Source organism: Pristiophorus japonicus, chromosome 2 (assembly GCF_044704955.1).
Source record: "Pristiophorus japonicus isolate sPriJap1 chromosome 2, sPriJap1.hap1, whole genome shotgun sequence".
NCBI classification, from domain to species: Eukaryota; Metazoa; Chordata; class Chondrichthyes; family Pristiophoridae; genus Pristiophorus; species Pristiophorus japonicus.
In genome coordinates, this window is record NC_091978.1 from 157727430 (window position 1) to 157751465 (window position 24036).

At 43.2% G+C, this 24036-nt stretch overlaps 1 protein-coding gene across 1 annotated transcript in view; it reads left to right on the plus strand.

The window, feature by feature from the left end:
• Positions 1-24036, plus strand: part of fryl (furry homolog, like) — a 693453-nt gene that overhangs the window by 10638 nt on the left and 658779 nt on the right. The window contains exon 2 of the mRNA XM_070870121.1: positions 14186-14296. The gene's annotated coding sequence lies outside the window, so the exon portion shown is untranslated. The remainder of the gene's footprint in view (positions 1-14185; positions 14297-24036) is intronic.

Genomic DNA, 24036 nt, shown 5'->3' on the forward strand with positions numbered 1-24036 from the left:
TGGTCAGGCCATCTGAAAGATCCTACCTGACAATCCTCCGCATTCTGGATTTGGAGCTCTTTATGGCTCCTTTGCTGTTGGCACTTATCTCAACCTATTAAAAGCTCTGGCGTTAAACCTATTTTGCTACACTTCCTTCCTGTATAGGTTTTCATGTGTTACAGGTATTCAAATCTGTAAAAGATCAGTTGTGAATAAATAGTTTCTGACATTTTTTAATATAATTAAAACTTGTTTTGTTTAAAGTGGTGAAAAAAGTAACTAAATAATTGTTACTCAAGGCATTACATTCCAGTTACTGAAAAAAGTATCTTCTCAGCTAGTGATGTTTGTCACACTTTGGATGCCTGTCACACGTTGGCCAATGCAAATTTCTGTTACAAGTTTAAAAAAAAAAGTATGAAACAAAGACAGTCATTTGCAACGTATAGAAAAACTTCAGGAAAAAACTTGTCAGAGCTAGAAAGCAGGGTCCTAATTGACAACCTTGCACATGCAGCCTGAATAACACTTAACCTTTGAATGAATTTATTCCATATTGATAAACACTTGTAACATAGTGGTTACGTTACTGGACGAGTAATCCAGAGGCCTGGACTAATGATCCAGAAACTTGAGTTCAAATCCCACGGGGTATTTAAATTCAGTTAATTAAATAAATCTGGAATAAAAATGATGACCGTGAAACTACTAGATTGTTGTAAAAACCCATCTGGGTCATTCATGTCCTTCAGGGAAGGAAATCCTGACCTGATCTGGCCTATACATGACTCCAGATCCACAGCAATGTGGTTGACTCTTATCTGTCCTCTGAAATGGCCTCGCAAGCCACTCAATACACCAATGGACTGCAGCGGTTCAAGAAGGTGGTTCATCACCACCTTCTCGGGCAATTAGGGATGGGCAATAAATGATAACCATTGCCAGCAGTGCCCACATCTCGTGAACAAATAAAAAAAAAATTAATTAATTAAAATTTGCAGCCTTAGAAGAACCCAAATTAATAATTCAGCAAAATTAGCAGAGTAATACATTGTCCCTAAATTTTTCGGGCAGCGGAGAAAGAACGGCTCACTGACAGCTGCCCACAAAGCTTTCGCGGGCTTTAGGGCGCAGACTTGCTCTAATCCAGCATCTGGTTTAGGCTCTGCATGTATGTGACATAAGAGTTTAAACCAGGAAGTATAAAGCAGGAAATGTAAATTAGATGTAAATCATGTACAGAAAACAAAATAAAGATTGGGATATATAGATGGGACATAAGAAACAGACAGCAAAAGTAAAAAAAAAGGTTTTTTAAAATCTTCAACACTAATAATCTTGAGGGGATGAGACTCCACAATTCAAAAATGTATTTTTCAGGACCAGAGAGATTGTTCACTTTCATTCAGTACTAAATATCACTTACCACTCTGTTTAAAAGCTTACTGAATGGACCAGCTCAATGTTTTTCTGCCGTCTTTAATGTGAAATTAGTGGTTAAGTACCTCGAGTTCACACTTACATTAATTTCTGTGTCGAGTCTATCAGAGAACTGCAGCAGTGCATCCTGTGGAGGAGCGGGATATCACCGACAGCAACCTCCGGATTTACGCGTTTAACTGCTCATATGCATACGCCACAATTTGTTGTCCAATTCACCCCGTTCTAACGGTGAGCGCTGTTATTCTTATCACAAAATCTGGCATATCGTCTTTTAATTATATAGGATATACGACACAGAAACAGGCCATTCGGCCCAACCAGTCCATGTCGGCGTTTATGCTCCACTCGAGCCTCCTCCCGTCTTTCCTCATCTAAATCTGTCAGCATAACCCTATATTCCCTTCTCCCTCATACGCTTGTCTAGCCTCTTAAATGCATCTATACTATTCACTTCAACCACTCCCTGTGGTAGCGAGTTCCACATTCTCGCCACTCTTTAGGGAAAGAAGTTTCTCCTGAATTCCCGATTGGATTTCTTGCTGACTATCTTATATTGATGGCCTCTAGTTATGCTTTTCCCCACAAGTGGAAACATTCTCCCGACATCCACTCCATCAAAGCCGTTCATAATTTTAAAGATCTCTATTGGGTCACGCCTCAGCCTTCTTTTTTCAAGAGAAAAGAGACCCAGCCTGTTCATCTTTCCTGATATGTATACCCTCGCATTTCTGGTATCATCCTTGTAAATCTTCTCTGCACCCACTCCAGTGCCTCAATATGCTTTTTATAATATGGTGACCAGAACTGTACACAGTACTCCAAGCATGGTCTAACTAAAAATCAATACAGGTTTAGCATAACAGTGGTATCGAGAATGGAAGGAGGGGCTATCAACAGCAACAACTTGAATTTATAAGAACATAAGAAATAGAGTAGGAGTAGGCCATTTGGTCCCTCCTCAATGACCCAGCCTCCACAGCTCTCTGGGGCAGAGAATTCCATAGATTTACAACCCTCTGAGAAAAGAAATTCCTCCACATCTCAGTTTTAATGGGTGGCCCCTTATTCCGAGACTACGGACTAGAATTTCCCCAACCTGTTTTTCGGGCGCCCTCACCTGAGTTGTGCCGTTTTTGTCTGCCACCAAGCGTGCCGAAAAAAGAAGCTGGTATTCTGGCCGCTTCCCAGTTAAGTTTCCGGTCAATGGTGACTCCCAGGATGTCGATGGTGGGGGATTCGACAATGGTAATGCCATTGAATGACAAGGGGCGGTGGTCAAACTCTCTTGAGGGAGATGATCATTACCTGGTACATGTGTGGTGCGAATGTTACGTGCCTCTTATCAGCCCAAGCCTGAATGTCATCCAGGTCTTGCACGCGGGCATGGATTGCTTCATTATCTGATGAGTTGCGAATGGAACTTAAAACTGCAATAATCAGTGAACATCCTCACTTCAGACCTTATGATGAGGGAAGGTCATTCATGAAGCAGCTGAAGATGGTTGGGACTAGGACTCTGCCCTGAGGAACTCCTGCAATGATGTCCTGGAGCAGAGATAATTAGCCTCCAATAACCACAACCATCTTACATAGAAACATAGAAAATAGGTGCAGGAGTAGGCCATTCGGCCCTTCGAGCCTGCACCAACATTCAATAAGATCATGGCTGATCATTCACCTCAGTACCCCTTTCCTGTTTTCTCTCCATACCCCTTGATCCCTTTAGCCGTAAGGGCCATATCTAATTCCCTCTTGAATATATCCAACGAACTGGCATCAACAACTCTCTGCGGTACAGAATTCCACAGGTTAACAAATCTCAGAGTGAAGAAGTTTCTCCTCAACTCAGTCCTAAATGGCTTACCCCTTATCCTTCGACTGTGTCCCTTGGTTCTGGACTTCCCCAACATCGGGAACATTCTTCCTGCATCTAACCTGTCCCGTCCCATCAGAATTTTATATGTTTCAATGAGATCTTCCCTCATCCTTCTAAACTCCAGTGAATATAGGCCCAGTCGATCCAGTCTCTCCTCATGTCAGTCTTGCCATCCCGGGAATCAATCTGATGAACCTTTGCTGCACTCCCTCAATAGCAAGAATGTCCTTCCTCAGATTGGGAGACCAAAACTGAACACAATATTCCAGGTGAGGCCTCACCAAGGCCCTGTACAATTGCAGTAAGACCTCCCTGCTCCTATACTCAAATCCCCTAGCTATGAAGGCCAACATACCATTTGCCGCCTTCACCGCCTGCTGAACCTGCATGCCAACTTTCAATGACTGATGTACCATAACACCCAGGTCTTGTTGCACCTCCCCTTTTCCTAATTTGCCGCCATTCAGATAATCTGCCTTCGTGTTTTTGCCACCAAAGTGGATAACCTCACATTTATCCAGATTTATTATACTGCATCTGCCATGCATTTGCCCACTCACCTAACCTGTCCAAGTCACCCTGCAGCCTCTTAGCATCCTCCTCACAGCTCACACCGCCACCCAGCTTAGTGTCATCTGCAAACTTGGAGCTATTACACTCAATTCCTTCATCTAAATCATTGATGTATATTGTAAATAGCTGGGGTCCCAGCATTGAGCCCTGCGGCACCCCACAAGTCACTGCCTGCCATTCTGAAAAGGACCCGTTTATCCCGACTCTCTGCTTCCTGTCTGCCAACCAATTCTCTATCCACGTCAGTACATTACCCCCAATACCACGTGCTTTAATTTTGCCCACCAATCTCTTGTGTGGGACCTTGTCAAAAGCCTTTTGAAAGTCCAAATACACCACATCCACTGGTTCTCCCTTGTCCACTCAACAAGTGACATCCTCAAAAAATTCTAGAAGATTTATCAAGCATGCTTTTCTTTCATAGATTCAAGCTGACTTGGACCGATCCTGTCACTGCTTTCCAAATGCGCTACTATTTCATCTTAATAATTGATTCCAACATTTTCCCCACGACTGATGTCAGGCTAATCAGTTTGTAATTACCCGTCTTCTCTCCCTCCTTTTTAAAAAGTGGTTTTACATTAGCTACCCTCCAGTCCATAGTAACTGATCCAGAGTCAATAGACTGTTGGAAAATGATCACCAATGCATCCACTATTTCGAGGGCCACTTCCTTAAGTACTCTGGGATGCAGACTATCGGGCGCTGGGGATTTATTGGCCTTCAATCCCATCAATTTCCCTAACACAATTTCCCGACTAATAAGGATTTCCTTCAGTTCCTCCTTCTCACTAGACCCACTGTCCCCTAGTATTTCCGGAAGGTTATTTGTGTCTTCCTTCGTGAAGACAGAACCAAAGTATTTGTTCAACTGGTCCGCCATTTCTTTGTTCTCCATTATAAATTCACCTGATTCTGACTGCAAGGGACCTATGTTTGTCTTCGCTAATCTTTTTCTCTTCACATATCTAAAGAAGCTTTTGCAGTCAGTTTTTATGTTCCCAGCAAGCTTCCTCTCCTACTCTATTTTCTCCCTCCAAATTAAATCCTTTGTCCTCCTCTGCTGAATTCTAAATTTCTCCCAGTCCTCAGGTTTGCTGCTTTTTCTGGCCATTTTATATGCCTCTTCCTTGGATTTAACACCATCCTTAATTTCCCTTGTTAGTCACGGTTGAGCCACCTTCCCCGTTTTATTTTTACTCCAGACAGGGATGTACAATTGTTGAAGCTCATCCATGTGATCTTTAAATGTTTGCCATTGCCTATCCACCGTCAACCCTTAAGTATCATTCGCCAGTCTATTCTAGCCAATTCACGTCTCATACCATCGAAGTTACCTTTCCTTAAGTTCAGGAACCTAGTCTCTGAATTAACTGTTTCACTCTCCATCTTAATAAAGAATTGTACCATATCATGGTCACTCTTCCCCAAGGGACCTCGCACAACAAGATTGCTAATTAGTCCTTTCTCATTACACAACACCCAGTCTCGGATGGCCAGCTCTCTAGTTGGTTCCTCGACATATTGGTCTCGAAAACCATCCCTAATACACTCCAGGAAATCCTCCTCCACTGTATTGCTACCAGTTTGGTTAGCACAATCTATATGTAGATTAAAGGTGCCCATGTAACTGCTGTACCTTTATTGCACGCATCCCTAATTTCTTGTTTGATGCTGTCCCCAACCTCACTACTACTATTTGGTGGTCTGTACACATCTCCCACTAGCGTTTTCTGCCCTTTTATATTCTGCAGCTCCACCCATACAGATTCCACATCCTCCAAGCTAATGTCCTTCCTTACTATTGCGCTAATTTCCTCTTTAACCAGTAACGCCACCCCACCTCCTTTTCCTTTCTGTCTATCCTTCCTAAATGTTGAATACCCCTGGATGTTGAGTTCCCAGCCTTGGTCATCCTGGAGCTATGTCTCCATGATGCTAATTATATCATATTCGTTAATTGCTGCCTGCGCAGTTAATTTGTCCACCTTATTCTGAATACTCCTCGCATTGAGGCACAGAGCCTTCAGGCTTGTCTTTTTAACACACTTTGCCCCTTTAGAATTTTGTTGTAATGTGGCTCTTTTTAATTTTTGCCTTGGGTTTCTCTGCCCTCCACTTTTACTTTTCTTTCTATCTTTTTCTTCTGCCCCCATCTTCCTTTGTGTTAGGTGTGACTTCAGCCATTGGAGAGTTTTGCCCCTGATTTCTATTGACTTCAAGTTTACTTGGGTTCCTTGATGCAACAGTCAGTCAAACAAGAACATAAGAAATAGGAGGAGGCCATTTGGCCCCTCGAGCCTGCTGCGTCATTTAACAAGATCATGGCTGATCTGTCTTTGGGCTCAGCTCCACTTCCCTGCCCGCTCCCCATAACCCTTTATTCCCTCATCACCCAAAAATCTGTCTATCTCCACCTTAAATATATTCAGTGACCCAGCCTCCACAGCTCTCTGGGGCAGAGAATTCCACAAATTTATAACCCTCTGAGACAAGAAATTCCTCCTCATCTCAGTTCTAAATGGGTGACCCCTTATTCTTAAATTATGCCCCCTAGTTCTAGATTTCCCCCACGAGATGAAACATCCTATCTGCATCTACCATATTGAGCCCCCTCAGTATCTTGTATGTTTTAATGAGATCACTTCTCATTCTTTTCTAAACTCCAAAGAGTATAGGCTCAACTTGCTCAATCTTTCTTCATAAGTCAACCCCTTCATCTCAGGAATCAACCTAGTGAATCTTCTCTGAACTGCCTCCAATGCAAGTATATCCCTCTTTTAATAAGGAGACCAAAATTGTAGGTGTGGTCTCAGCAATACCCTGTACAGTTGTAGCAGGACATCTCTGCTTTTATACTCTATCCCCCTTGCAATAAAGGCCAACATTCCATTTGCCTTCCTGATTACTTGCTGTACCTGCATACTAACTTTTTGTGTTCCATGCACAAGGACCCCCAGGTCACTCTGTATACAGCATTTTGTAATCTCTCTCCATTTAAAGAATTTGCTTTTTTATTTTTGCTGCCGAAGTGGATAACCTCACACTTTCCCACATTATACTCCATCTGCCAAATGTTTGCCCACTCACTTAGCCTGTCTATATCCCTTTGCAGATTCTTTGTGTCCTCCTTACAACTTGCTTTCCCACCCATCTTTGGTATCATCAAACTTGGCTACTTTACACTCGGTCCCTTTACCCATGCTGCCTTGATGTCGAGGGCAATCGCTCTTTTGGCCATGTTTGATCCAAGGCTATAATGAGGTCTGAAGCCAAGTGGTCCTGGCAGAACCCAAGCTAAGCTTTGGTGAGCAGGTTATAGGTGAGTAAGTGCCACTTGCTAGCACTGTCGAAGACATTTTCCATCACTTTGCTGATGATTGAAAGTAGGCTGATGGGGTGGGAATTGCCCGAATTGGATTTGTCCTGCTTTATGTGGACAGGACATATCTGGGCAATTTTCCACTTTATCAGGTTAGGTACCCACGTTGCAGCTGTACTGGAATAGCTTGGCTAGAGATGCGACTACTTCTGGAGCACAAGTCTTCAGCACTGCAGCCAGGCGATGTCGGGGCCCATAGCCTTTGCTGTATCCAATGTGCTCAGCCTTTTCTTGATATCATGTGGAGTGAATCGAATTGGCTCAAGACTGGCTTCTGTGATAGTGGCGATCGCAGGAGGAGACAGAGATGGATCATCTACTCGGCACCTCTGGCTGAAGATTGTTGCAAGCGCTTCAGCCTTGTCTTTTGCTCTTGAGTGCTAGGATCTGCCATCATTGAGGTTGAGGATGTTCATGGAGCTTCCTCCTCCTGTTGTTTAATTGTTCACTACCATCCATGACTGGATGTGGCAGGACTGCAGAGCTTTGATCCGATCCAGTGGTTGTGTGATCGCTTAGCTCTGTTTATAGCATGCTGCTTCAGCTGTTTACCATGCATATAATCCTGTGTTGTAGCTTCACCAGGTTGGCACCTAATTTTTAGGTTTGCCTCATGCTGCTCCTGGCATACTCTTCTTTGAACCATGGGTGGTCCCTGGCTTGATGGTAGTGGTAGAGTGAGGGATATGCTGGGCCGTGAGGATACAGATTGTGGTGGAATACAATTCGGCTGCAGCTGATGGCCCACAGCGCCTCATGGATGCCTAGTTTTGAGCTGCTCGATTTGTTCTGAATCTATCTATTTAGCGCAGTGGTTGTAATCACACTGTACCAAAATTCCCCGGATTCTGGATTCCCAGCGGATTGGAAAACCGCAAATGTAACGCCCCTATTTAAAAAAAGGAGGCAAACAAAAAGCAGGAAACTATAGACCAGTTAGCCTAACATCTGTCATTGGAAAAATACTGGTGTCCATTTTTAAAGAAAATGACCCGTTTATCCCGACTCTCTGTTTTCTGTTAGTTAGCCAATCCTCTATCCATGCTAATGTATTACCCCCAACCCCATGCACTTTTATCTTCTGCAGTAACCTTTTATGTGGCATCTTATCGAATGCCTTCTGGCAATCCAAATACACCACATCCACTGGTTCCCCCTTATCCACCCTGCTCGTTCTAGCCTCAAAGAACGGCAGCAAATTTGTCAAACATGATTTCCCTTTCAAAAAACCATGCTGATTCTGCTTGATTGAATTATGCAATGGAAAAGCATAATTCAATCAAGCCGAATCAGCATGGTTTTATGAAAGGGAAATCATGTTTGACAAATTTGCTGGCGTTCTTTGAGGCTAGAACGAGCAAGGTGGATAAGGGCAGCGGATGTGGTGTATTTGGATTGCCAGAAGGCATTCAATAAGGTGCCACATAAAAGGTTACTGCAGAAGATAAAAGTGCATGGGGTTGGGGGTAATATATTAGCATGGATAGAGGATTGGCTAACTAACAGAAAACAGAGAGTCAGGATAAACGGGTCATTTTCCGGTTGGCAAACAGTAACTGGTGGGGTGCCGCAGGGATCGGTGCTGGGTCCTCAACTATTTACAATCTATATTAATGACTTGGATGAAGAGACCGAGTGTGATGTAGCCAAGTTTGTTGATGATATAAAGATGGGTGGGAAAGCAAATTGTGAGGAGGACACACAAAATCTGCAAAGGGATATGGACAAGCTAAGTGAGTGGCATTGGAGTATAATGTGGGAAAATGTGAGGTTATCCACTTTGGCAGAAATAATAGAAAAGCAAATTATAATTTAAATGGAGAAAAGTTGCAAAGTGCTGAAGTACAGAGGGACCTAGGGGTCCTTGTGCATGAAACACAAAAAGTGAGTATACAGGTACAACAAGTAATCAGATAGGCAAATGGAAGGTTGGCCTTTATTGCAAGGGGGATAGAGTATAAAAGCAGAGAAGTCCTGCTACAACTGTACAGGGTTTTGGTGAAGCCATACCTGGAGTACTGCGTACAGTTTTGGCCTCCTTATTTAAGGAGGGATATACTTACATTTTGAGGCAGTTCAGAGAAGGTTCACTTGGTTGATTCCAGAGATGAGGGATTTGACTTATGAAGGCAGGTCGAGTAGGTTGGGCCTATACTCATTGGAGTTCAGAAGAATGAGAGGTGATCTTATTGAAAGTTGTAAGATAATGAGGGCGCTCGACAAGGTGGATGCAGAGAAGATATTTCCACTCGTAGGGGAAACTAAAACTACGGGACATAGTCTCGGAGTAAGGGACCGTCCATACAAAACTGAGATGAGGAGGAATTTCTTCTCTGAGGGTTGTAAATCTATGGAATTCTCTGCACCAGAGAGCTGTGGAGGCTGGGTCATTGAATATATTTAAGGCGGAGATAGACAAATTTTTGAGCGATAAGGGAATAAAAGGTTATGGGGAGTGGGCAGGGAAGTGTAGCTGAGGTCATGATCGGATCAGCCATGACCTTATTAAATGGCGGAGCAGGCTATAGGGGCCAAATGGCCGACTCCTGCTCCTATTTTTTATGATCTTATGTTCTTATGTTCACAAAATACGATGAAGGTGTTCTCAGTGTGAAGACTGGACTTCGTCTTCACAAGGACTGTGCAGTGGTCACTGCTACCAATTCTGTCATGGACCTCCTAAAGGAGGAGAGAGAGGCAGCGAGGTTTAGAGAGGGAATTCCAGAGTTTAGGGCCAAGGCAGCTAAAAGCATGGCTGCCAATGGTAGTGATGAAAATTGGGGATGCACAAGAGGCTAGAATTGGAGCAGTGCAGAGATCTCAAAATTTTGTAGAGTTGGAGGAGATTACAGAGGTATGATGGGGTGAGGCCATAGAGGGATTTGAAAGCAAGGATGAGGATTTTAAAATTGAGGGGTTGTCAGACCATGAACCAGTGTAGGTCAGCAAGCACAGGGATGATTGGTGAACGAAAAGAGTTAGTATACATGCAGCAAAGTTTTGGAAGAGCACAAGTTTATGTAGGATGGAAGATGGGAGGCCAGCCTGGAGAGCATTGGAATAATCAAGTCCAGAGGTAACGAAAGGTATTGATGAGGGAGCAGATGAGCTTGAAGCTGGGTTGGAGCCGGTGATATTATGGAGCTAGAAGTGGGCAGCCTTGGTAATTGAGCGGATATGTGGTTGGTAGCTCATCTTGGGCCCAAACACAGCATCAAGTCTGCAAACGGTCTGGTTCAGCTTCAGACAGTTGTCAGGGATGGAAATGGTGGTCTGGTAATGGAGTTTGGCAGGGACCAAAGATCATGGCTTCTGTTTTCCCAATATTTAGTTGGAGGAAATTTCTGCTCATCCAATATTGGATGTCGGACTAGCAGTGTAACAAATTATAGTGGAGGGGTCAAGAGAGGTGGTGGTGAGATAGAACTGAGTGTCATCAGCGTACATGTGGAAACTGACGCTGTGTTTTTGGATGATATCGCCGAGGGGCAGCATGTAGATGAGAAGTAGAGGTAATATAGGGAAGGTGGATGGAGAGAAAAGGGAATGAAGAAACATAGGAATGGGAACAGACCCTCGGGCCTGTTCCGCCATTCTGTTTGACCATGGCAAATCTGTACTTCAACTTAATTTACCCGCCTTTGAACCATATCACTTAATACCCTAACCGTACAAAAATCTATTGATTTTAGACTTGAAAACTTTAATTAACCCAGCACCACAGCCTTTTTGGGGAGAGAATTCCAGATTTCCACTATCCTTTGTGTGAAAAAGCGCATCTGATTTTACTTCTAAATGGTCTAGCTCTAATTTTAAGATTATTCCCCCTTATTCTGGATTTGCCCCACCAGAGGAAATCATTTTTCTGCATCTATCCTATCATATCCATTTTAAAGCCCTTGATTAGATCACCCCTCAACATTCTAAACTCAAGAAAATACAACAACATGCTCTTATATAGTGCCTTAATGTTGGGAAACGTCACAGGAGAATAATCAGACAAATGTTCACACTGAGCCAAAGAAGGAGCTATCTGGATGGGTGACTAAAAGCTAGGTTAAAGAGGTAAGGTTTAAAAATGGTCTTAAAGGAGGAGCGGCAAAGAGATTTAGGGAGGAAATTCCAAAGCTTAGAGCAGAGTACAGGGAAGTTGCAGGTCTGGAGAAGCTTTTAGAAACAGGAAGAGGGTAGGCCGTGAAGGGATTTATAAATGAGGATGAGCATTTTTAATTTGAGGCATTGATGTATGGGAGTCAGTGGAGGCCATCAAGATGGGGGATGTAAGGGTAAGCAGGCCTCGGTGAAAAATAGGATGCAGGCAGCAGAATTTTGATTGCGATGAAGCTTATAGTAGATAGAAAATCGGCAAGAAGAGCATTGCAGTAATTCATTCTGGAGGTGATAAAGGTATGATTGAAGATTTCATCAGCAGATGGGCTGTGATTGGGCAAAGATGGGTGGTGTTCCCGAGAGGAAAGTAGATGGGGTCTTCATAATGGGGAAGATATGGGATTATTAGCTCAGCTTGGAGTATAACAGGATGCAGAAGTTGCCAACCGAGGGAGTGACTGGGGAGGGAATGGAATCTGTGGCAAAGGTACGGAGTTTGTGGTGGGTGATGAAGATGATGGTTTTGCTCTATCCGAAAATGGAGGAAATTGCGGTGCATCGAGAACTAGATGTCGGTCAAGTAGTCTGACAACACAGAGGTAGTGTGGGGTCATATTAGGCAGTCCCTCGGAATCGAGGAGGACTTGCTTCCACTCTTAAAATGAGTTCTTAGATGGCTGTACAGTCCAATACGAGAACCACAGACTTTGTCACAGGTGGGGCAGACAGTCGTTGAGGGAAGGGGTGGGTGGGACTGGTTTGTCACATGCTCTTTCCGCTGCCTGCGCTTGTTTTCGACATGCTCTCGGTGATGAGACTCGAGGTGCTCAGCGCCCTCCCGGATGCACTTCCCCCATTTAGGGCGGTCTTTGGCCAGGGACTCCCAGGTGTCAGTGGGGATGTTGCACTTTATCAGGGAGGCTTTGAGGGTGTCCTTGTAACGTTTCCTCTGCCCACCTTTGGCTCGTTTGCCGTGAAGGAGTTCCGAGTAGAGCACTTACTTTGGGAGTCTTGTATCAGGCATGCGAACAATGTGGCCTGCCCAGCGGAACTGATCAAGTGTGGTCAGTGCTTCAATGCTGGGGATGTTGGCCTGGCCGAGGACGCTGATGTTGGTACGTTTGTCCCCTTAGCGGGTTTGTAGGATCTGCGGAGACATCGTTGGTGATATCTCTCCAGCGACTTGAGATGTCTGCTGTACATGGTCCATGTCTCTGAGCCATACAGGAGGGCGGGTATTACTACAGCCCTGCAGACCATGAGCTTAGTGGCAGTTTGCGTCATGTTTGGTCTACTTATTTAAAGAGGGATATACTTGCATTAGAGGCAGTTTAGGGAAGGTTCACTAGGTTGATTCCTGAGATGAAAGGGTTGTCTTATGAAGAAAGGTTGAGCAGGTTGGGCCTGTACTCATTGGAGTCTAGAAGAATGAGAGATGATCTTATTGAAACATATAAGCTACTGGGGACTCGACAAGGTAGATACAGAGAGAATTTTCCACTCATGGGGGCATCTAGAACTTGGGGGCATAGTTTAAGAATAAAGGTCGCCCATTTCGAACTGAGATGAGGAAGAATTTCTTCTCTGAGGATTGTAAATATGTGGAATTCTCTGCCCCAGAGAGCTGTGGAAACTGGGTCATTGAATATATTTAAGGTGGAGATGGACAGATTTTTGAATGAAGGATTATGGGGAGCGGGCAGGGAAGTGGAGTTGAGCCTAAGATTAGATCAGCCATGATCTTATTAAATGGCGGAGCCGGCTCGAAGCACAAATGGCCTACTCCTTCTTTTTCTCATGTTCTTATGTTCTTATGAAAGTGTGAGTGAGTGGGGGATGGGATGGATGGGAAAGGAGTGGCTGAGGGCCACATTGCCCCACAACCCCCACCATAAATGTAGCCTGCTGCAGTTGGTGGCTCCTTTCCCTGCCATTCCACCCACCACCTCTTGGCCAAAAGGAAAGAAGAAAAAACAGCTAAGTGGAAAGATTAAGAGGGGCGAAACAGATGAAAGAGAAAAACAACAGAAACAGAGAATTAGAGACAGAGGAATAATCAGTAGCATGAAGACAGTACAGAAAGTTCACTGTCTTGCAGTGCGCAATGCTACAGGAGATTAGTTTATAAATCGTATGTCTGCACACATTTCCTGTCATCATTTTCCCATGATCATTTCCTGTCTCCAGTAATAATGGTAACAGCCCTGTAATCACACTTCCTGCCAATGGAGGTGCTATAGCATCACCACAGGTGGAATTAGTGTGTAACAATATAGGCTGTTTCCATTATGAATTTAGATTTAAGAATTTATAAGAGAACATATAAAAGTAAGGACAGAAATTATGTCTGCCTCCTCTGGTCCAAGTATCACCTGCCTGCTAGCCCTGCTTCAACTGAGGACTACAATTCACCTTGAATTCCCATGTGCAACTCCATAGGAGATTGACTAGTATATTGTGTTATGTATTCCAAAGGGTTACAGCAACTGCCTTTCTTTTTGTTCATACTGAAAACTTTTTATTTACATAGCTGGGTACTTACAGATTTCTTTACCTGCAAGAAAACACATTTTCCAGGACCCAAACAAAAGCACGCTTCACTACCTCTGGTGACTTCTTTCCAAAGCCTTTTGTTAGCCCCCATTTTTATACCCAGCATCCCCTTGTACCAACAGTATAATCTTGTGCTTCGTCGTTTGCAATACCCTGGGTGATCTGTTATGTGAGAGCTGAACTTTGATCAGCTGTGATTTGGTATTTCATATAATTTAAAAATATAAAAAGAGAAAGAAACCAATTATTTTCTCCTCTTCTTTCAGACTGTGATAACCTGGAGAGGCTGAAGAGATAACAAGGAGGGGAACAAAACAGCTTCGAAACGAGAGAAACTTCCAACTATTATAATTAATCTTGGGACCTACTTCCTTACAGTGAGTACCTGAAAAGTGGCCATAAAGGAACATTGCCAAGTTAGCAGCTACAGATTAAGACAAGGTTGCAGACTCCAGCCTATCCGTGGGTTATTTCACGAGAGGTCTTTTGCTCTGCTATCTTAGTAAAGCATAAGCACATTTGAGTATAGCTGTTCATTTCTTAATGATCGTCACTGGATTTCTGGGCGATTTCTTAAAACAGACAAGCTGTTATGTTTAACTTGGAGGATGCTTTTCACTGAAGGAAAACATTTTTTTTTCACTTGCTATAAAATATCACTGATTTGGATGATTTAATTTTTATGTAGGTTAATCACCCGAGATATTTGATTTACTTAAAATTACTTTTTTTTGATAGTTGTTTGCTACCCCATCTCTTCAAGAACCACAAATTTAGGACGTTTTGGTGATCTACAAATAGTGCAGTATTATAAATAGAGACGCAGTTTAAAAAGCCATATGATTCTTTGAATCCTTTGCAGTTGAGTTCTTAAGTGACTATATAACACATTTTGACTTTTTGGTGAATAGTTCAAAAATAAGAGCATAAGTGCTAGGACTAAAACTAAGCTATTCTTTGGTTGTCATACGTTTCCCTGTGGCACGAGTCTCTCTCTCTGTCGTGCATGCCCCTGTTCGCTCTCTCTTTCTCTCTCCCTCTCCCGCGGCCCCGTTTTCCTTCTCTCTCTCTCTCTCTCTCTCTCTCTCTCTCTCTCTCTCTCTCCCCCTCTCCCCCCCTCACTCCCTCTCCCCCTCCCCCCCACCCCGCGGCCTCTTTTTTTCTCTCTATCTCTCTCTCGCGGCCCTGTTCTCTCTCTCTCTCTCTCTCTCTCTCTCTCTCTCTCTCTCTCTCTCTCTCTCTTCCCCCCCCCCCCCCCCCGCGGCCCCGTTTTCTCTCTCTCTCCTGCGACCTCTCTCTCCCGCAGTCCCGTTTTTTCTCTCTCTCCTCTTCTTTGTGTGCCCTCCTGTGCAGCCCCTCCCCCCCATCTGTCCCGTTGCCTCCCCCCCCACACCTCCCTTGTTTGCTCACTCTCTCATGCCCACCTCTCTCCGTGCTGTGCCTCTTTTTTACATTTATTTTATAATTCTGATGTTGACATTATTTGTTCATCGAGTCTCTGTTTTACCGCATTGTTGGTGTGATTCTGCTAAGTTTTATTAGTTGGGCAACTGGTCTTTGTATTGACTGAAAACAGTAATCCGGATGAGCAGGGTTAGCTGTCACCACATCCTGGTTAATTATGTGCTCAGCACCTTGCATGCTAAAAGATTTGCAAAATGATGAATGAATGCTAGCTATAAGTGCTCAGTCAATTACTGCAATACCCATTAAAAAAAATTAGTCACTATTGGGCCTCATTGAATGTTGTGAGTTCATTGTTTTGTGTGTGGGGCAGGTAACCTGCTTCCAGGCCTCTGCTGATGCTACATTTGAGCTAGCTGATAAGCATATAAAAAGCTTTGGGCTATTAGCCTGTCAACGATGCTCCTCTTATTTCATCATCTTTCAGCATGATTGACCAGTAACGTGACCTAAGAAATTAATGTAAACTTGCATGCTGACATTTTAATAGACAGTATGTTGCATTAACATTGTACTAGGCTACAGTAAGCACAAGTGTACAAGTCAGTTTGTGTTGTTGGGATAGCATTCACCTCAACTGATTGCATTAAATATAACAAATATATACACACGCACACTTGGAATTGGAATGTTAATTTCACTTAGTGCTTGACATGAGGTATTTCTAAATTTTGACTTGAGTGTACAGGTACACCAGATCTTTTGTTATACATTCACTAAGTACAATTATTCAGCGACAACAAACCAACGCATAGCTTTTAAAGACCAAGTATGAAATAAATACTACAATGATTCTGAGCACAATTTGTAATGCAATCTGTATCTGTCATGGTTGTTCTGCCTCTGGAATAAACAAATGGGAGGAATTTGTATGTGTCCATATAACTGCCCATGTTCAATCTGTATTCTCAACAAAAAAATCAGCAATGAATGTGTGATTCTGAAGGGGAAATACAAGAAAAGGAAAGTGTTGTGGATAGGCTTATGAAAATCATCTTGAATAGACATCTACTTTTATACATTTAAAAAATATATAGGTCATTCCATTTTGGATGGTGCACAGACTCTTGTTTATGCTGAACAGGCTGATTGTTCCTTAAACTAGCCACAATGAGTCACTGCTGTCGTACCATGTTTCTAGGCTTAACAGTTGTGTTCATACCAGACACACATTTCTTGCTTGCCACCAGAATGCAGAACAGTACAGGTTCAAAATAATATGTTACTGTTTAATGAGTATAAGTATGGACTTGGAGGTGTGCTAAATTCCTGGTTCAGAGTGAGAGAGGTTCTTCACAATGACCATTGTGTTACCGAACTCAGGCAGTGAGCACACAGTTTGGTTGTAGTACTTGGCAAGCATTGTGCTGTCTCAAGTACTCTTGCATTCAGTTGTGAAGAATTGTTCACGGTGAGTGCCATGATATCAAGGTTTGATTTATAATACTCAACAAACCTTGTGCATTTGAATCTTGACATTCCAGCTCAAGTTAGTGAACTAGATAAGCTGTTACAGGTTGGCTGTCAGAGCTCTGCAGCTTCTCCAGTTGCGCCATTGAGAACAGGAAGCAATCTTGGTGGATTTTACATTTGTTAGTTGTGAATCAGTCTCTTCCTATTTCCAACTCTGTCTTTCAGAACGTATTCAAAAGAACATAAGAACATAAGAAATAGGAGCAGCAGTAGGCCATACGGCCCCTTGAGCCTGCTCCGCCATTCAATAAGATCATGGCTGATCTGATCATGGACTCAGCTCCACTTCCCTGCCCGCTCCCCATAACCCCTTATCCCCTTATCGTTTAAGAAACTGTCTATTTCTGCCTTAAATTTAGTCAACGTCCCAGCTTCCACAGCTCTCTGAGGCAGCAAATTCCGCAGATTTACAGCCCTCTGAGAGAAGAAATTTCTCCTCATCTCTGTTTTAAATGGGCAGCCCCTTATTCTAAGATTATGCCCTCTAGTTCTCATCTCCCCCATCAGTGGAAACATTCTCTCTGCATCCACCTTGTCAAGCCCCCTCATAATCTTATACGTTTCGATAAGATCACCTCATTCTTCTGAATTCCAATGAGTAGAGGCCCAATCTACTCAACCTTTCCTCATAAGTCAACCCCCTCATCTCCGGAATCAACCTAGTGAACCTTCTCTGAACTGCCTCCAAAGCAAGTATCCTTTCGTAAATATGGAAACCAAAACTGCACGCAAAATTCCAGGTGTGGCTTCATCAATACCTTGTATAGCTGTAGCAGGACTTCCTTGCTTTTATACTCCATCCCCTTGGCAATAAAGGCCAAGATACCATTGGCCTTCCTGATCACTTGCTGTACCTGCATACTATCCTTTTGTGTTTCATGCACAAGTACCCCCGATTCCTGCTGTACTGCGGCACTTTGCAATCTTTCTCCATTTAAATAATAACTTGCTCTTCGATTTTTTTCTGCCAAAGTGGATGAACTCACACTTTCCAACATTATACTCCATCTGCCAAATTTTTGCTCACTCACTTAGCCTGTCTATGTCCTTTTGCAGATTTTTTGTGTGTCCCCTCACACATTGCTTTTCCTCCCATCTTTGTATCATCAGCAAACCTGGCTCCATCACATTCAGTCCCTTCTTCCAAGTCGTTAATATAGATTGTAAATAGTTGGGGTCCCAGCACTGATCCCTGCAGCACCCCACTAGTTACTGGTTGCCAACCAGAGAATTAACCATTTATCCCTACTCTCTGTTTTCTATTGGTTAGCCAATCCTCTATCTATGCCGTGAACTTTTATCTTGTGCAGTAACCCTTTATGTGGCACCTTGTCAAATGCCTTCTGGAAGTCCAAACACACCACATCCACTGGTTCCCCTTTATCCACCCTGCTCGTTACATCCTCAAAGAACTCCAGCAAATTTGTCAAACATGACTTCCCCTTCATAAATCCATGCTGACTCTGCCTGACCGAATTTTGCTTTTCCAAATGTCCTGCTACTGCTTCTTTAATAATGGACTCCAACATTTTCCCAACCACAGATGTTAGGCTAATTGCTCTATGGTTTCCTGCTTTTTGTCTGCCTCCTTTTTTTATATAGGGGCATTACATTTGCAGTTTTTCAATCTGCTGGGACTGCCCCAGGAACCCATGGAATTTTGGTAAATTACAACTAATGCATCCACAATCCCTGCCGCTACTTCTCTTAAAACCCTTGGATGCAAGCCATCAGGTCCAGGGGATTTATCTGCCTTTTCATATTATGTCTTTCACCTCTTCAAACAGCAAATTATCCCACTCACCATAAACAATAACCATGGAAGATCTACAATCTGTCTAGTGGGCAATTTTTCTTATGTCACACTTCCTGTGTCACGCTGTTCATGCTGCACTCAAATTTATGTCATGTTTCAAGTAAAGGTACAGAGAAACTAAGCAACTTTCGAGGAACACACTACCAGAGCCAGGATGTCTGCAGCATTTTAGCTGACATTTCTATGCGTCCACCCAGTGTGCAAGTAGACAGTGATTTTAAAGGGATGCACACCTACACTTTAACAGAAGAATTTATGCTTTGTGTTTGTATGGTATAATAATCCTGTCAAAATAAAACAGTGCGTCTTAGGACTCCGAGCAGCACTATGGGAGATCTGCTGCTATATCTGCAATATTATAAAGTATAATACAAATATGAAAGTTGTTTGTTTAGCATGTGCTTTGGCATCAAACTAAGAGCATCACACCTATTTATTTACAATCATCCATGTCACAGTGGCACCTGAATGGTTCATGTTACTTATTTCTTATTCAGGAAACACAAAAAACAATCATAACTGATGAGGTTGGAAATGTATATAAGGGAGGCATTGTACACCTTAGGATGGGATACTCCTGAGCTAAAGAGCCGGGCTGGGAGCGCTCCGAGAGACGGAAAGAAAACCTTAAAAAAAAAAACCCCACAAAAACATTCCCAAAACATTGCCCACTCCACCACAACACAAATCACAAATATATATTAAGTGCATCGAAAATGCTTTTCAATTATACATTTACATCCTTAATAAGGAACCTGGGACCTGTGAAAACAGATTCAGCATGAACAATCAGCAAAATCTACCAATAAAGAAAGGAGAGGAACCGATCTAAATTGTTCCAATTTTTATTTTGAAAATACTTTCGCCAGCCATGTTAGTTTCTTAAGTTGTGGGTGTATGACTGGAAGTGAATTTTGCAGTATAATAAAGACAAAGAAAATTACATTTACAAAAAAAAAAATGAAATTTACGTATACATTGGCATTTTCTCTGTTTAAAATGTAGATAACATTTCCATCAGTGACCTCTGAGAAGCACGAAGTGTTTTCATTGGGTTTTCCAGGGCTATCACTCAATCTACTCCAAAGAATACCAATAAGGTCGCCGAATACTGCTCTCAGCATGCACCAGTATGATTGTGTGTAATCAGTTGGTAGGGAGAACTCTCAATTTCCATCTATGCAGCTGTATACACAGTCATTGGGGAGAACCCATAGGGCTGGATTTTTGGCTTTGGTGTTTTTGGAGCGATAATGGCGACGGGGTGGTAAAGTTAGCACCCGGGAACAGTTTGCGCATCAGTAAGTAAGTTTGGGCAACTAGGCCCTGAGTCGGGGCGCAGCACTAAGGGAGGCGTTGTACACTTCTCTTGGAGCGTTAGGATGGGAAACTCCCGAGCTAAAGAGCCAGTCTGGGAGTGCTCCGAGAGATGCCGGGGGGGCAGGGAGGGGAAAAGAAAACCTTAAAAATAAAACACAAAACATTCCTAAAACATTGCCCACTCCACCACAACACAAATCGCAAAAAAAATTTAAAGAAAAAACAATCACACTTACCTTCGGAGTGCATTACTTATCTCTTCGCTATCGAGATCGTTGGACTGCCTGATTTCCCAGGCGGTCAGTGCGAGGCGCGCTTTGTGGTGTATGGTTCGAGCTGAAGTTCAAACTCGCGCTGGTGTCACAACCAGGGGCGCTGTACACCAGCACAGTTCTTTCGGGTGGTGCTGCTCAGCGCCGCCGCTAAACCAGACCCAAAGATCGCTGCAGGGCGCTGGAGGCTGACCGCCCGGCCAAAACACTTCACCGCCACCATTGCTGCCACTCCGGGATGAAAAACGGAGCGCAGAAGACCTGAAGATCCAGCCCATAGGATTCACCAAGGCTCGATTCTGGGTCCAAAGATCATAACCACATTTTGGAGCCCTGTGGTGTGGAGGTAGTGGGAGGGAGTTTCTTTCTCTCCCCCGATTGTCATCAAGACTGGCTGCTCAGAGTACCAAGGCTTGCTGTTTAGACATCTCTATGATGCTTGTCACTGGCTGTTGTGTTCCGTTCTTGGTTATGGCAGTTCTGGGACTTGGGCTGGAAGTAGTCTAGGATATACCACAGAATAGGCCCATCTTGCCCTTTAGTGGTCTCACCTGCATCTCTACCATTACTGCTTCTAGATTCCCTCAATCCTTTCAGCCCCACTTCCCTTCTCAGTACTTTCAGAATCTAGCTAATCTCTTAGCTAGATTAGCTAGATTCACTATTCCACTGCGGTGTGTTTACTCCTAGTACTTGCAGACTCCAATTAACTGCACTCTTCCCATGACCCAAGTTCTCCTGCAACCTAACCCCTCCAATGTTGCAAGGTCTCAGGTACTCCTTGCTCCAAAGCTGCACTTGACCCCATCTTGATGATTCATAGACTCCAGTTCTGTTATCCACAACCTTCTGAGTTTCCAGATGCATGCTTGAGTATTACATAGAATTACATAGAATATACAGCACAGAAACATGCTATTCAGTCCAACCAGTTCATGCCGGCATTTATGCACCACTCGAGCCCCCTCCCATCTTTCCTCATATAACTCTTATCAGCATAACCCTCTACTTCCTTCTCCCTCAAATGCTTATCTAGCTTCCCCTTAAATGCATTTATACTATTCACCTCAACGGTTCACTGTGGTAGCAAGTTCCACATTTTCACCACACTCTCTGGATAAAGAGCTTTCTTCTCAATTCCCTATTTAATTTCTTGGTAACTATCTTATATTGATGGCCTCTAGTTTTGCACTTCCCCACAAATGGAAACTCTCAGTGTCCACTCTATCAAAAACCTTTCATAATTTTAAAGACCTCTATTAGGTCACCCCTCAGCCTTCTCTCTTCCAGCCTGTTCATCCTTTCCTGATAACAGTGCAGTTCTGGTATTCCCCCTTGTGACATACTGCTGCAGCCACTCGATGAACACTACCAGAGTTCAGCTGTCCTAAAGTCCTAAAGTCCTCCCAGGTCCCAGACCGTGATTCCACGAAGTGTTCCCAGATTCCAACACTCCCAAACCCCATCCACTTGATAACTGAGGTCCAGTCCTGTCACTCCAACTCCCTCCCACATTGCAATCCAAAGCTTTTGCTTCATTAACATTTTAATTTCAAGACCTTGGCCTTTCTCAAAAACCTGACCTTTTGAGAGGTACTTTAACTTAACGGTTTAAGAGAGCTTTCAACCACATCTGTGTATTTTGAGCATGTGGAGTTTGCATACTTTCTCGACGTGCAATCTCTGCATTCTTTTTATATGCAGTTTGTAGAATTTTTCAGTATATACAGGAATTGGATGATAGAAGGGTGTGTCCTCTCATCCTATGGGGATTTGGAAGTTTCTTCTTTTACTTACAAAGTTTTTTTTTTAAAAAGCAGAAATTAAATTCTCAAAGCTTTATTTCAGAGAATCGCAGGATAGCTCAGATGAATACGTGGCTTCAGCAGTGGTGCAGTAGGGAGGGATTCAAATTCCTGGGGCATTTGAACAGGTTCTGGAGGAGGTGGGACCAGTAAAAACCGGACGGTCTGACGGATGGGCAGGACTGGAACCAATGTCCTAGGGGGAGTGTTTGCGAGTGCTGTTGGGGAGGAGTTAAACTAATATGGCAGGGGGATGGGAACCAATGCAGGGGGACAGAGGGAAACAAAAAGGAGACAAAAGCAAAAGACAGAAAAGAGATGAGTAAAAGTGGAGGGCAGAGAAACCCAAAGCAAAAAACAAAAAGGGCCACTGAATATAAAGGGACTGCAGGAGGGGTCAAAACTAAAAATCATGGTTTAAAAACTAGGATTAAAACACTCTACCTAAACGCATGCAGCATTCGAAATAAAGTAAATGAGTTGGCGGCACAAATCATTATAAATGGGTATGATTTGGTGGCCATTACAGAAACATGGTTGCAGGGTGGCCAAGACTGGGAATTAAACATACAGGGGTATCTGACGATTCGGAAAGATAGACAAGAAGGGAAAGGAGCTGGGGTAGCTCTGTTAATAAAGGATGATATCAGGGCAGTTGTGAGAGACGATGTTGGCTCTAATGAACAAAATGTTGAATCATTTTGAGTGGATATTAGAGATAGTAAGGGGAAAAAGTCACTGGTGGGCGTAGTCTATAGGCCCCCAAATAATAACGTCACGGTGGGGAGGGCAATAATCAAGGGAATAATGGAGGCATGTGAAAAAGGAATGGCAGTAGTCAGTGGGGGATTTTAACCTACATATCGATTGGTCAAATCAAATCGCACGGGGTAGCCTGGAGGAGGAATTCATAGAATGCATATGGGATTGTTTCTTAGAACAGTATGTTACAGAACCTCCAAGGGAGCAAGCTATCTTAGATCTGGTCCTGTGTAATGAGACAGGAAAAATAAACAATCTCCTCGTAAACGATCCTCTCGGAATGAGTGATCACAGTATGGTTGAATTTGTAATACAGATTGAGGGTGAGGAAGTTGTGTCAGAAACGAGTGTACTATGCTTAAACAAAGGGGACTACAGTGGGATGAGGGCAGAGTTGGCTAAAGTAGACTGGAAACACAGACTGAACGGTGGCACAATTGAGGAACAGTGGAGGACTTTTAAGGAGCTCTTTCATAGTGCGCAACAAAAATATATTCAAGTGAAAAAGAAGGGCGGTAAGAGAAGGGATAACCAGCCATGGATAACCAAGGAAATAAAGGAGAGTATCAAATTAAAGACCAATGCGTATAAGGTGGCCAAGATTAGTGGGAAACTAGAAGATTGGGAAAATTTTAAACAACAGCAAAGAATGACTAAAAAAGCAATAAAGAAAGGAAAGATAGATTACGAAGGTAAACTTGCGCAAAACATAAAAACAGAAAGTAAAAGCTTTTACAGATATATAAAATGGAAGAGAGTGACTAAAGTAAATATTGGTCCCTTAGAAGATGAGAAGAGAGATTTAATAATGGGAAATGTGGAAATGGCTGAGACCTTAAACAATTATTTTGCTTCGGTCTTCACAGTGGAAGACACAAAAACCATGCCAAAAATTGCTGGTCACAGGAATGTGGGAAGGGAGGACCTTGAGACAATCACTATCACTAGGGGGGGTAGTGCTGGACAGGCTAATGGGACTCAAGGTAGACAAGTCCCCTGGTCCTGATGAAATGCATCCCAGGGTATTAAAAGAGATGGCGGAAATTAAAGCAGATGCATTCGTTATAATCTCCCAAACTTCTCTGGACTCTGGGGAGGTACTAGCGGATTGGAAAGCAGCTAATGTAATGCCTCTGTTTAAAAAGGGGGGCAGACAAAAGGCAGGTAACTATAGGCCGGTTAGTTTAATATCTGTAGTGGGGAAA